We start from the raw sequence: 15455 nt of genomic DNA on the forward strand, positions 1-15455 counted from the left end.
CTAATACCAGAAACACACACACACCTAATACCAGAAACACACACACATCTAATACCAGAAACACACACACACCTAATACCAGAAACACACACACACCTAATACCAGAAACACACACACACCGAATACCTGAAACACACACACACCGAATACCAGAAACACACACACACCGAATACCAGAAACACACACACACCTAATACCAGAAACACACACACCTAATACCTGAAACACACACACACACCGAATACCAGAAACACACACACACCTAATACCAGAAACACACACACACCTAATACCAGAAACACACACACACCGAATACCTGAAACACACACACACCTAATACCAGAAACACACACACACCTAATACCAGAAACACACACACACCTAATACCAGAAACACACACACACCGAATACCAGAAACACACACACACCGAATACCAGAAACACACACACACCGAATACCAGAAACACACACACACCGAATACCAGAAACACACTCACACCTAATACCAGAAACACACACACACCTAATACCAGAAACACACACACACCTAATACCAGAAACACACACACATCTAATAATTGAAACACACACACACCTAATACCAGAAACACACGCACACACCTAATACCTGAAACACACACACACCTAATACCAGAAACACACACACACCGAATACCAGAAACACACACACACCTAATACCAGAAACACACTCACACCGAATACCAGAAACACACACACACCGAATACCAGAAACACACACACACCGAATACCAGAAACACACACACACCTAATACCAGAAACACACACACACCTAATACCAGAAACACACACACACCTAATACCAGAAACACACACACACCGAATACCAGAAACACACACACACCGAATACCAGAAACACACACACACCGAATACCAGAAACACACACACACCTAATACCAGAAACACACACACACCTAATACCAGAAACACACACACACCTAATACCAGAAACACACACACACCTAATACCAGAAACACACACACACCTAATACCAGAAACACACACACACCGAATACCAGAAACACACACACACCTAATACCAGAAACACACACACACCGAATACCAGAAACACACACACACCTAATACCAGAAACACACACACACCTAATACCAGAAACACACACACACCAAATACCAGAAACACACACACACCGAATACCAGAAACACACACACACCTAATACCAGAAACACACACACACCTAATACCAGAAACACACACACACCTAATACCAGAAACACACACACACCGAATACCAGAAACACACACACACCTAATACCAGAAACACACACACACCGAATACCAGAAACACACACACACCGAATACCAGAAACACACACACACCTAATACCTGAAACACACACACATCTAATACCAGAAACACACACACACCGAATACCAGAAAGACACACACACCTAATACCTGAAACACACACACACCTAATACCAGAAACACACACACATCTAATACCAGAAACACACACACACCTAATACCAGAAACACACACACACCGAATACCTGAAACACACACACACCGAATACCAGAAACACACACACACCGAATACCAGAAACACACACACACCGAATACCAGAAACACACACACTCCTAATACCAGAAACACACACACATCTAATACCAGAAACACACACACACCGAATACCTGAAACACACACACACCTAATACCAGAAACACACACACACCTAATACCAGAAACACACACACACCTAATACCAGAAACACACACACATCCAATACCAGAAACACACACACACCTAATACCAGAAACACACACACACCGAATACCAGAAACACACACACACCTAATACCAGAAACACACACACACCGAATACCAGAAACACACACACACCTAATACCAGAAACACACACCCACCTAATACCAGAAACACACACACACCGAATACCAGAAACACACACACACCGAATACCAGAAACACACACACACCTAATACCTGAAACACACACACACCTAATACCAGAAACACACACACACCTAATACCTGAAACACACACACACCTAATACCAGAAACACACACACACCTAATACCTGAAACACACACACACCTAATACCAGAAACACACACACACCTAATACCAGAAACACACACACACCTAATACCAGAAACACACACACACCTAATACCAGAAACACACACACACCTAATACCAGAAACACACACACACCTAATACCTGAAACACACACACATCTAATACCAGAAACACACACACACCTAATACCTGAAACACACACACACCTAATACCAGAAACACACACACAGCTAATACCAGAAACACACACACACTGAATACCTGAAACACACACACACCTAATACCAGAAACACACACACACCTAATACCTGAAACACACACACACCGAATACCAGAAACACACACACACCGAATACCAGAAACACACTCACACCTAATACCAGAAACACACACACACCTAATACCAGAAACACACTCACACCTAATACCAGAAACACACACACACCGAATACCAGAAACACACACACACCGAATACCAGAAACACACTCACACCGAATACCAGAAACACACACACACCGAATACCAGAAACACACACACACCTAATACCAGAAACACACACACACCTAATACCTGAAACACACACACACCGAATACCAGAAACACACACACACCTAATACCAGAAACACACACACACCTAATACCAGAAACACACACACACCTAATACCAGAAACACACACACACCTAATACCAGAAACACAGACACACCTAATACCAGAAACACACACCCACCGAATACCAGAAACACACACACACCGAATACCAGAAACACACACACACCGAATACCAGAAACACACACACACCTAATACCAGAAACACACACACATCTAATACCAGAAACACACACACACCGAATACCAGAAACACACACACTCCTAATACCTGAAACACACACACATCTAATACCAGAAACACACACACACCGAATACCTGAAACACACACACACCTAATACCAGAAACACACACACACCTAATACCAGAAACACACACACACCTAATACCAGAAACACACACACATCCAATACCAGAAACACACACACACCTAATACCAGAAACACACACACACCTAATACCTGAAACACACACACATCTAATACCAGAAACACACACACACCTAATACCTGAAACACACACACACCTAATACCAGAAACACACACACAGCTAATACCAGAAACACACACACACTGAATACCTGAAACACACACACACCTAATACCAGAAACACACACACACCTAATACCTGAAACACACACACACCGAATACCAGAAACACACACACACCGAATACCAGAAACACACTCACACCTAATACCAGAAACACACACACACCTAATACCAGAAACACACTCACACCTAATACCAGAAACACACACACACCGAATACCAGAAACACACACACACCGAATACCAGAAACACACTCACACCGAATACCAGAAACACACACACACCGAATACCAGAAACACACACACACCTAATACCAGAAACACACACACACCTAATACCTGAAACACACACACACCGAATACCAGAAACACACACACACCTAATACCAGAAACACACACACACCTAATACCAGAAACACACACACACCTAATACCAGAAACACACACACACCTAATACCAGAAACACAGACACACCTAATACCAGAAACACACACCCACCGAATACCAGAAACACACACACACCGAATACCAGAAACACACACACACCGAATACCAGAAACACACACACACCTAATACCAGAAACACACACACATCTAATACCAGAAACACACACACACCGAATACCAGAAACACACACACTCCTAATACCAGAAACACACACACACCTAATACCAGAAACACACACACACCTAATACCAGAAACACAGACACACCTAATACCAGAAACACACACCCACCGAATACCAGAAACACACACACACCGAATACCAGAAACACACACACACCGAATACCAGAAACACACACACACCTAATACCAGAAACACACACACATCTAATACCAGAAACACACACACACCTAATACCAGAAACACACACACACCGAATACCAGAAACACACACACACCTAATACCAGAAACACACACCCACCTAATACCAGAAACACACACACACCGAATACCAGAAACACACACACACCGAATACCAGAAACACACACACACCTAATACCTGAAACACACACACACCTAATACCAGAAACACACACACACCTAATACCTGAAACACACACACACCTAATACCAGAAACACACACACACCTAATACCTGAAACACACACACACCTAATACCAGAAACACACACACACCGAATACCAGAAACACACACACACCTAATACCAGAAACACACACACACCTAATACCAGAAACACACACACACCTAATACCTGAAACACACACACACCTAATACCAGAAACACACACACACCTAATACCTGAAACACACACACACCTAATACCAGAAACACACACACACCTAATACCTGAAACACACACACACCTAATACCAGAAACACACACACACCGAATACCAGAAACACACACACACCGAATACCAGAAACACACACACACCTAATACCAGAAACACACACACACCTAATACCAGAAACACACACACACCGAATACCTGAAACACACACACACCTAATACCAGAAACACACACACACCTAATACCAGAAACACACACACACCTAATACCTGAAACACACACACATCTAATACCAGAAACACACACACACCTAATACCTGAAACACACACACACCTAATACCAGAAACACACACACACCTAATACCAGAAACACACACACACCGAATACCAGAAACACACACACACTGAATACCTGAAACACACACACACCTAATACCAGAAACACACACACACCTAATACCTGAAACACACACACACCGAATACCAGAAACACACACACACCGAATACCAGAAACACACTCACACCTAATACCAGAAACACACACACACCTAATACCAGAAACACACTCACACCTAATACCAGAAACACACACACACCGAATACCAGAAACACACACACACCGAATACCAGAAACACACTCACACCGAATACCAGAAACACACACACACCGAATACCAGAAACACACACACACCGAATACCAGAAACACACACACACCTAATACCTGAAACACACACACACCTAATACCAGAAACACACACACACCTAATACCTGAAACACACACACACCGAATACCAGAAACACACACACACCTAATACCAGAAACACACACACACCTAATACCAGAAACACACACACACCTAATACCAGAAACACACACACACCTAATACCAGAAACACACACACACCTAATACCAGAAACACAGACACACCTAATACCAGAAACACACACACACCGAATACCAGAAACACACACACACCGAATACCAGAAACACACACACACCGAATACCAGAAACACACACACACCTAATACCAGAAACACACACACACCTAATACCAGAAACACACACACATCTAATACCAGAAACACACACACACCTAATACCAGAAACACACTCACACCTAATACCAGAAACACACACACACCTAATACCAGAAACACACACACACCTAATACCAGAAACACACACACACCGAATACCAGAAACACACACACACCTAATACCTGAAACACACACACACCTAATACCTGAAACACACACACACCGAATACCAGAAACACACACACATCTAATACCAGAAACACACACACACCTAATACCAGAAACACACACACACCTAATACCAGAAACACACACACACCTAATACCAGAAACACAGACACACCTAATACCAGAAACACACACACACCTAATACCTGAAACACACACACACCTAATACCAGAAACACACACACACCTAATACCAGAAACACACACACACCTAATACCTGAAACACACACACATCTAATACCAGAAACACACACACACCTAATACCAGAAACACACACACACCAAATACCAGAAACACACACACACCGAATACCAGAAACACACACACACCTAATACCTGAAACACACTCACACCTAATACCAGAAACACACACACACCTAATACCAGAAACACACACACACCTAATAACAGAAACACACACACACCTAATACCAGAAACACACACACACCTAATACCAGAAACACAGACACACCTAATACCAGAAACACACACACACCTAATACCAGAAACACATACAAACCGAATATCAGAAACACACACACACCGAATACCAGAAACACACACACACCTAATACCAGAAACACACACACACCTAATACCAGAAACACAAACACACCTAATACCAGAAACACACACACACCTAATACCAGAAACACACACACACCTAATACCAGAAACACAGACACACCTAATACCAGAAACACACACACACCTAATACCAGAAACACAGACACACCTAATACCAGAAACACAGACACACCTAATACCAGAAACACAGACACACCTAATACCAGAAACACAGACACACCTAATACCAGAAACACAGACACACCGAATACCAGAAACACACACACACCTAATACCAGAAACACACACACACCTAATACCAGAAACACACACACACCTAATACCAGAAACACACACACACCGAATACCAGAAACACACACACACCTAATACCAGAAACACACACACACCTAATACCAGAAACACACACACACCTAATACCAGAAACACACACACACCTAATACCAGAAACACACACACACCTAATACCAGAAACACAGACACACCTAATACCAGAAACACACACACACCGAATACCAGAAACACACACACACCGAATACCAGAAACACACACACACCGAATACCAGAAACACACTCACACCTAATACCAGAAACACACACACACCTAATACCAGAAACACACACACATCTAATAATTGAAACACACACACACCTAATACCAGAAACACACGCACACACCTAATACCTGAAACACACACACACCTAATACCAGAAACACACACACACCGAATACCAGAAACACACACACACCTAATACCAGAAACACACTCACACCGAATACCAGAAACACACACACACCGAATACCAGAAACACACACACACCGAATACCAGAAACACACACACACCAAATACCAGAAACACACACACACCTAATACCAGAAACACACTCACACCGAATACCAGAAACACACACACACCGAATACCAGAAACACACACACACCTAATACCAGAAACACACACACACCTAATACCAGAAACACACACACACCTAATACCAGAAACACACACGCACCGAATACCAGAAACACACACACACCTAATACCAGAAACACACACACACCGAATACCAGAAACACACACACACCGAATACCAGAAACACACACACACCGAATACCAGAAACACACACACACCTAATACCAGAAACACACACACATCTAATACCAGAAACACACACACACCTCATACCAGAAACACACACACACCTAATACCAGAAACACACACACACCGAATACCAGAAACACACACACACCTAATACCAGAAACACACACACACCGAATACCAGAAACACACACACACCTAATACCAGAAATACACACACAACGAATACCAGAAACACACACACACCAAATACCAGAAACACACACACACCTAATACCTGAAACACACACACACCGAATACCAGAAACACACACACACCTAATACCTGAAACACACACACACCTAATACCTGAAACACACACACACCGAATACCAGAAACACACACACACCTAATACCTGAAACACACACACATCTAATACCAGAAACACACACACACCGAATACCTGAAACACACACACACCTAATACCAGAAACACACACACACCTAATACCAGAAACACACACACACCTAATACCAGAAACACACACACATCCAATACCAGAAACACACACACACCTAATACCAGAAACACACACACACCGAATACCAGAAACACACACACACCTAATACCTGAAACACACACACACTGAATACCTGAAACACACACACACTGAATACCAGAAACACACACACACCGAATACCTGAAACACACACACACCTAATACCAGAAACACACACACACCTAATACCAGAAACACACACCCACCTAATACCAGAAACACACACACACCTAATACCAGAAACACACACACACCGAATACCAGAAACACAGACACACCTAATACCAGAAACACAGACACACCTAATACCAGAAACACACACACACCTAATACCAGAAACACACACACACCGAATACCAGAAACACACAAACACCTAATACCAGAAACACACACACACCGAATACCAGAAACACACACACACCTAATACCAGAAACACACACACACCTAATACCAGAAACACACACACACCGAATACCAGAAACACACACACACCTAATACCAGAAACACACACACACCTAATACCAGAAACACACACACACCTAATACCAGAAACACACACACACCTAATACCAGAAACACACACACACCTAATACCAGAAACACACACACACCGAATACCAGAAACACACACACACCTAATACCAGAAACACACACACACCTAATACCAGAAACACACACACACCTAATACCAGAAACACACACACACCTAATACCAGAAACACACACACACCTAATACCGGAAACACAGACACACCTAATACCAGAAACACAGACACACCTAATACCAGAAACACACACACACCGAATACCAGAAACACACACACACCGAATACCAGAAACACACACACACCGAATACCAGAAACACACACACACCTAATACCAGAAACACACACACACACCTAATACCAGAAACACACACACACCGAATACCTGAAACACACACACACCGAATACCAGAAACACACACACACCTAATACCAGAAACACACACACACCTAATACCAGAAACACACACACACCGAATACCAGAAACACACACACACCTAATACCAGAAACACACACACACCGAATACCAGAAACACACACACACCTAATACCAGAAACACACACACACCTAATACCAGAAACACACACACACCGAATACCAGAAACACACACACACCTAATACCAGAAACACACACACACCCAATACCAGAAACACACACACACCGAATACCAGAAACACACACACACCTAATACCAGAAACACACACACACCTAATACCAGAAACACACACACACCTCATACCAGAAACACACACACACCTAATACCAGAAACACACACACACCTAATACCAGAAACACACACACACCGAATACCAGAAACACACACACACCTAATACCAGAAACACACACACACCTAATACCAGAAACACACACACACCTAATACCAGAAACACACACACACCGAATACCAGAAACACACACACACCTAATACCAGAAACACACACACACCGAATACCAGAAACACACACACACCGAATACCAGAAACACACACACACCGAATACCAGAAACACACACACACCTGATACCAGAAACACACACACATCTAATACCAGAAACACACACACACCTAATACCAGAAACACACACACACCTAATACCAGAAACACACACACACCGAATACCAGAAACACACACACACCTAATACCAGAAACACACACACACCTAATACCAGAAACACACACACACCTGATACCAGAAACACACTCACACCTAATACCTGAAACACACACACACCTAATACCAGAAACACACACACCGAATACCAGAAACACACACACACCTAATACCAGAAACACACACACACCTAATACCAGAAACACACACACACCTAATACCTGAAACACACACACACCGAATACCAGAAACACACACACACCTAATACCAGAAACACACACACACCTAATACCAGAAACACACACACACCTAATACCTGAAACACACACACATCTAATACCAGAAACACACACACACCTAATACCAGAAACACACACACACCTAATACCAGAAACACACACACACCTAATACCAGAAACACACACACACCTAATACCAGAAACACACTCACACCTAATACCTGAAACACACACACACCTAATACCAGAAACACACACACACCTAATACCAGAAACACACACACACCTAATACCAGAAACACACACACACCTAATACCAGAAACACACACACACCTAATACCAGAAACACACACACACCTAATACCAGAAACACACTCACACCTAATACCTGAAACACACACACACCTAATACCTGAAACACACACACACCTAATACCAGAAACACACACACCGAATACCAGAAACACACACACACCTTATACCAGAAACACACACACACCGAATACCTGAAACACACACACATCTAATACCAGAAACACACACACATCTAACACCTGAAACACACACACACCTAATACCAGAAACACACACACACCTAATACCAGAAACACACACACATCTAATACCAGAAACACACACACACCGAATACCTGAAACACACACACATCTAATACCAGAAACACACACACACCGAATACCTGAAACACACACACACCTAATACCAGAAACACACACACATCTAATACCTGAAACACACACACACCTAATACCAGAAACACACACACATCTAATACCTGAAACACACTCACACCTAATACCAGAAACACACACACACCTAATACCAGAAACACACACACATCTAATACCTGAAACACACTCACACCTAATACCAGAAACACACACACACCTAATACCAGAAACACACACACATCTAATACCAGAAACACACACACACCTAATACCAGAAACACACACACACCTAATACCAGAAACACACACACACCTAATACCAGAAACACACACACACCTAATACCAGAAACACACACACACCTAATACCAGAAACACACACACATCTAATACCAGAAACACACACACACCTAATACCAGAAACACACACACACCTAATACCAGAAACACACACACACCTAATACCTGAAACACACACACACCTAATACCAGAAACACACACACACCTAATACCAGAAACACACACACATCTAATACCAGAAACACACACACACCGAATACCAGAAACACACACACATCTAATACCAGAAACACACACACACCGAATACCTGAAACACACACACATCTAATACCAGAAACACACACACACCGAATACCTGAAACACACACACACCTAATACCAGAAACACACACACACCGAATACCTGAAACACACACACATCTAATACCAGAAACACACACACACCGAATACCTGAAACACACACACACCTAATACCAGAAACACACACACATCTAATACCTGAAACACACACACATCTAATACCAGAAACACACACACACCTAATACCAGAAACACACACACACCTAATACCAGAAACACACACACACCTAATACCAGAAACACACACACACCTAATACCTGAAACACACACACACCTAATACCTGAAACACACACACACCTAATACCAGAAACACACTCACACCTAATACCTGAAACACACACACACCTAATACCAGAAACACACACACCGAATACCAGAAACACACAAACACCTCATACCTGAAACACACACACACCTAATACCAGAAACACACGCACACACCTAATACCAGAAACACACACACACCTAATACCAGAAACACACACACACCTAATACCTGAAACACACACACACCTAATACCAGAAACACACGCACACACCTAATACCTGAAACACACACACATCGAATACCAGAAACACACACACACCTAATACCAGAAACACACACACACCGAATACCAGAAACACACACACACCGAATACCAGAAACACACACACACCGAATACCAGAAACACACACACACCTAATACCAGAAACACACACACACACCTAATACCAGAAACACACACACACCGAATACCTGAAACACACACACACCGAATACCAGAAACACACACACACCTAATACCAGAAACACACACACACCGAATACCAGAAACACACACACACCTAATACCAGAAACACACACACACCGAATACCAGAAACACACACACACCGAATACCAGAAACACACACACACCGAATACCAGAAACACACACACACCTAATACCAGAAACACACACACACACCTAATACCAGAAACACACACACACCGAATACCTGAAACACACACACACCGAATACCAGAAACACACACACACCTAATACCAGAAACACACACACACCGAATACCTGAAACACACACACACCGAATACCAGAAACACACTCACACCAAATACCAGAAACACACACACACCTAATACCAGAAACACACACACACCTAATACCAGAAACACACACACACCTAATACCAGAAACACACACACACCGAATACCAGAAACACACACACACCTAATACCAGAAACACACAGACACCGAATACCAGAAACACACACACACCAAATACCAGAAACACACACACACCGAATACCAGAAACACACACACACCGAATACCAGAAACACACACACACCGAATACCAGAAACACACACACACCTAATACCAGAAACACACTCACACCTAATACCAGAAACACACACACACCTAATACCAGAAACACACACACACCTAATACCAGAAACACACACACACCTAATACCAGAAACACACACACACCGAATACCAGAAACACACACACACCGAATACCAGAAACACACACACACCGAATACCAGAAACACACTCACACCTAATACCAGAAACACACACACACCTAATACCAGAAACACACACACATCTAATAATTGAAACACACACACACCTAATACCAGAAACACACGCACACACCTAATACCTGAAACACACACACACCTAATACCAGAAACACACACACACCGAATACCAGAAACACACACACACCTAATACCAGAAACACACTCACACCGAATACCAGAAACACACACACACCGAATACCAGAAAAACACACACACCGAATACCAGAAACACACACACACCAAATACCAGAAACACACACACACCTAATACCAGAAACACACTCACACCGAATACCAGAAACACACACACACCGAATACCAGAAACACACACACACCTAATACCAGAAACACACACACACCTAATACCAGAAACACACACACACCTAATACCAGAAACACACACACACCGAATACCAGAAACACACACACACCTAATACCAGAAACACACACACACCGAATACCAGAAACACACACACACCGAATACCAGAAACACACACACACCGAATACCAGAAACACACACACACCTAATACCAGAAACACACACACACCTAATACCAGAAACACACACACATCTAATACCAGAAACACACACACACCTAATACCAGAAACACACACACACCGAATACCAGAAACACACACACACCTAATACCAGAAACACACACACACCTAATACCAGAAACACACACACATCTAATACCAGAAACACACACACACCTAATACCAGAAACACACACACACCTCATACCAGAAACACACACACACCTAATACCAGAAACACACACACACCGAATACCAGAAACACACACACACCTAATACCAGAAACACACACACACCGAATACCAGAAACACACACACACCTAATACCAGAAATACACACACAACGAATACCAGAAACACACACACTCCAAATACCAGAAACACACACACACCTAATACCTGAAACACACACACACCGAATACCAGAAACACACACACACCGAATACCAGAAACACACACACACCTAATACCTGAAACACACACACATCTAATACCAGAAACACACACACACCGAATACCTGAAACACACACACACCTAATACCAGAAACACACACACACCTAATACCAGAAACACACACACACCTAATACCAGAAACACACACACATCCAATACCAGAAACACACACACACCTAATACCAGAAACACACACACACCGAATACCAGAAACACACACACACCTAATACCAGAAACACACTCACACCTAATACCAGAAACACACACACACCTAATACCAGAAACACACACACATCTAATACCTGAAACACACACACACCTAATACCAGAAACACACACACACCGAATACCAGAAACACACACACACCTAATACCAGAAACACACACACACCTAATACCTGAAACACACACACATCTAATACCAGAAACACACACACACCGAATACCTGAAACACACACACACACACCTAATACCAGAAACACACACACACCTAATACCAGAAACACACACACATCCAATACCAGAAACACACACACACCTAATACCAGAAACACACACACACCGAATACCAGAAACACACACACACCTAATACCAGAAACACACACACACCGAATACCAGAAACACACACACACCTAATACCAGAAACACACACCCACCTAATACCAGAAACACACACACACCGAATACCAGAAACACACTCACACCTAATACCAGAAACACACACACACCTAATACCTGAAACACACACACACCGAATACCAGAAACACACACACACCGAATACCAGAAACACACACACACCTAATACCAGAAACACAGACACACCTAATACCAGAAACACACACACACCTAATACCAGAAACACACACACACCTAATACCAGAAACACAGACACACCTCATACCAGAAACACACACACACCTAATACCAGAAACACACACACACCGAATACCTGAAACACACACACACCTAATACCAGAAACACACACACACCTAATACCTGAAACACACACACACCTAATACCAGAAACACACACACACCAAATACCAGAAACACACACACACCTAATACCTGAAACACACACACATCTAATACCAGAAACACACACACACCTAATACCAGAAACACACACACACCAAATACCAGAAACACACACACACCGAATACCAGAAACACACACACACCGAATACCAGAAACACACACACCTAATACCAGAAACACACACACACCTAATACCAGAAACACACACACACCTAATACCAGAAACACACACACACCTAATACCAGAAACACACACACACCGAATACCAGAAACACACACACACCTAATACCTGAAACACACTCACACCTAATACCAGAAACACACACACACCTAATACCAGAAACACACACACACCTAATACCAGAAACACACACACACCGAATACCAGAAACACACACACACCGAATACCAGAAACACACACACACCTAATACCAGAAACACACACACACCTAATACCAGAAACACAAACACACCTAATACCAGA

The 15455-nt window shown here is 42.6% G+C and overlaps 1 protein-coding gene across 1 annotated transcript in view; it reads right to left on the reverse strand.

The window, feature by feature from the left end:
• Positions 1-15455, reverse strand: part of LOC137323418 (transient receptor potential cation channel subfamily M member 2-like) — a 199687-nt gene that overhangs the window by 5587 nt on the left and 178645 nt on the right. The gene's annotated exons all lie outside the window — the stretch shown is intronic.

The sequence above is a fragment of the Heptranchias perlo genome, chromosome 7 (assembly GCF_035084215.1).
Source record: "Heptranchias perlo isolate sHepPer1 chromosome 7, sHepPer1.hap1, whole genome shotgun sequence".
NCBI classification, from domain to species: Eukaryota; Metazoa; Chordata; class Chondrichthyes; order Hexanchiformes; family Hexanchidae; genus Heptranchias; species Heptranchias perlo.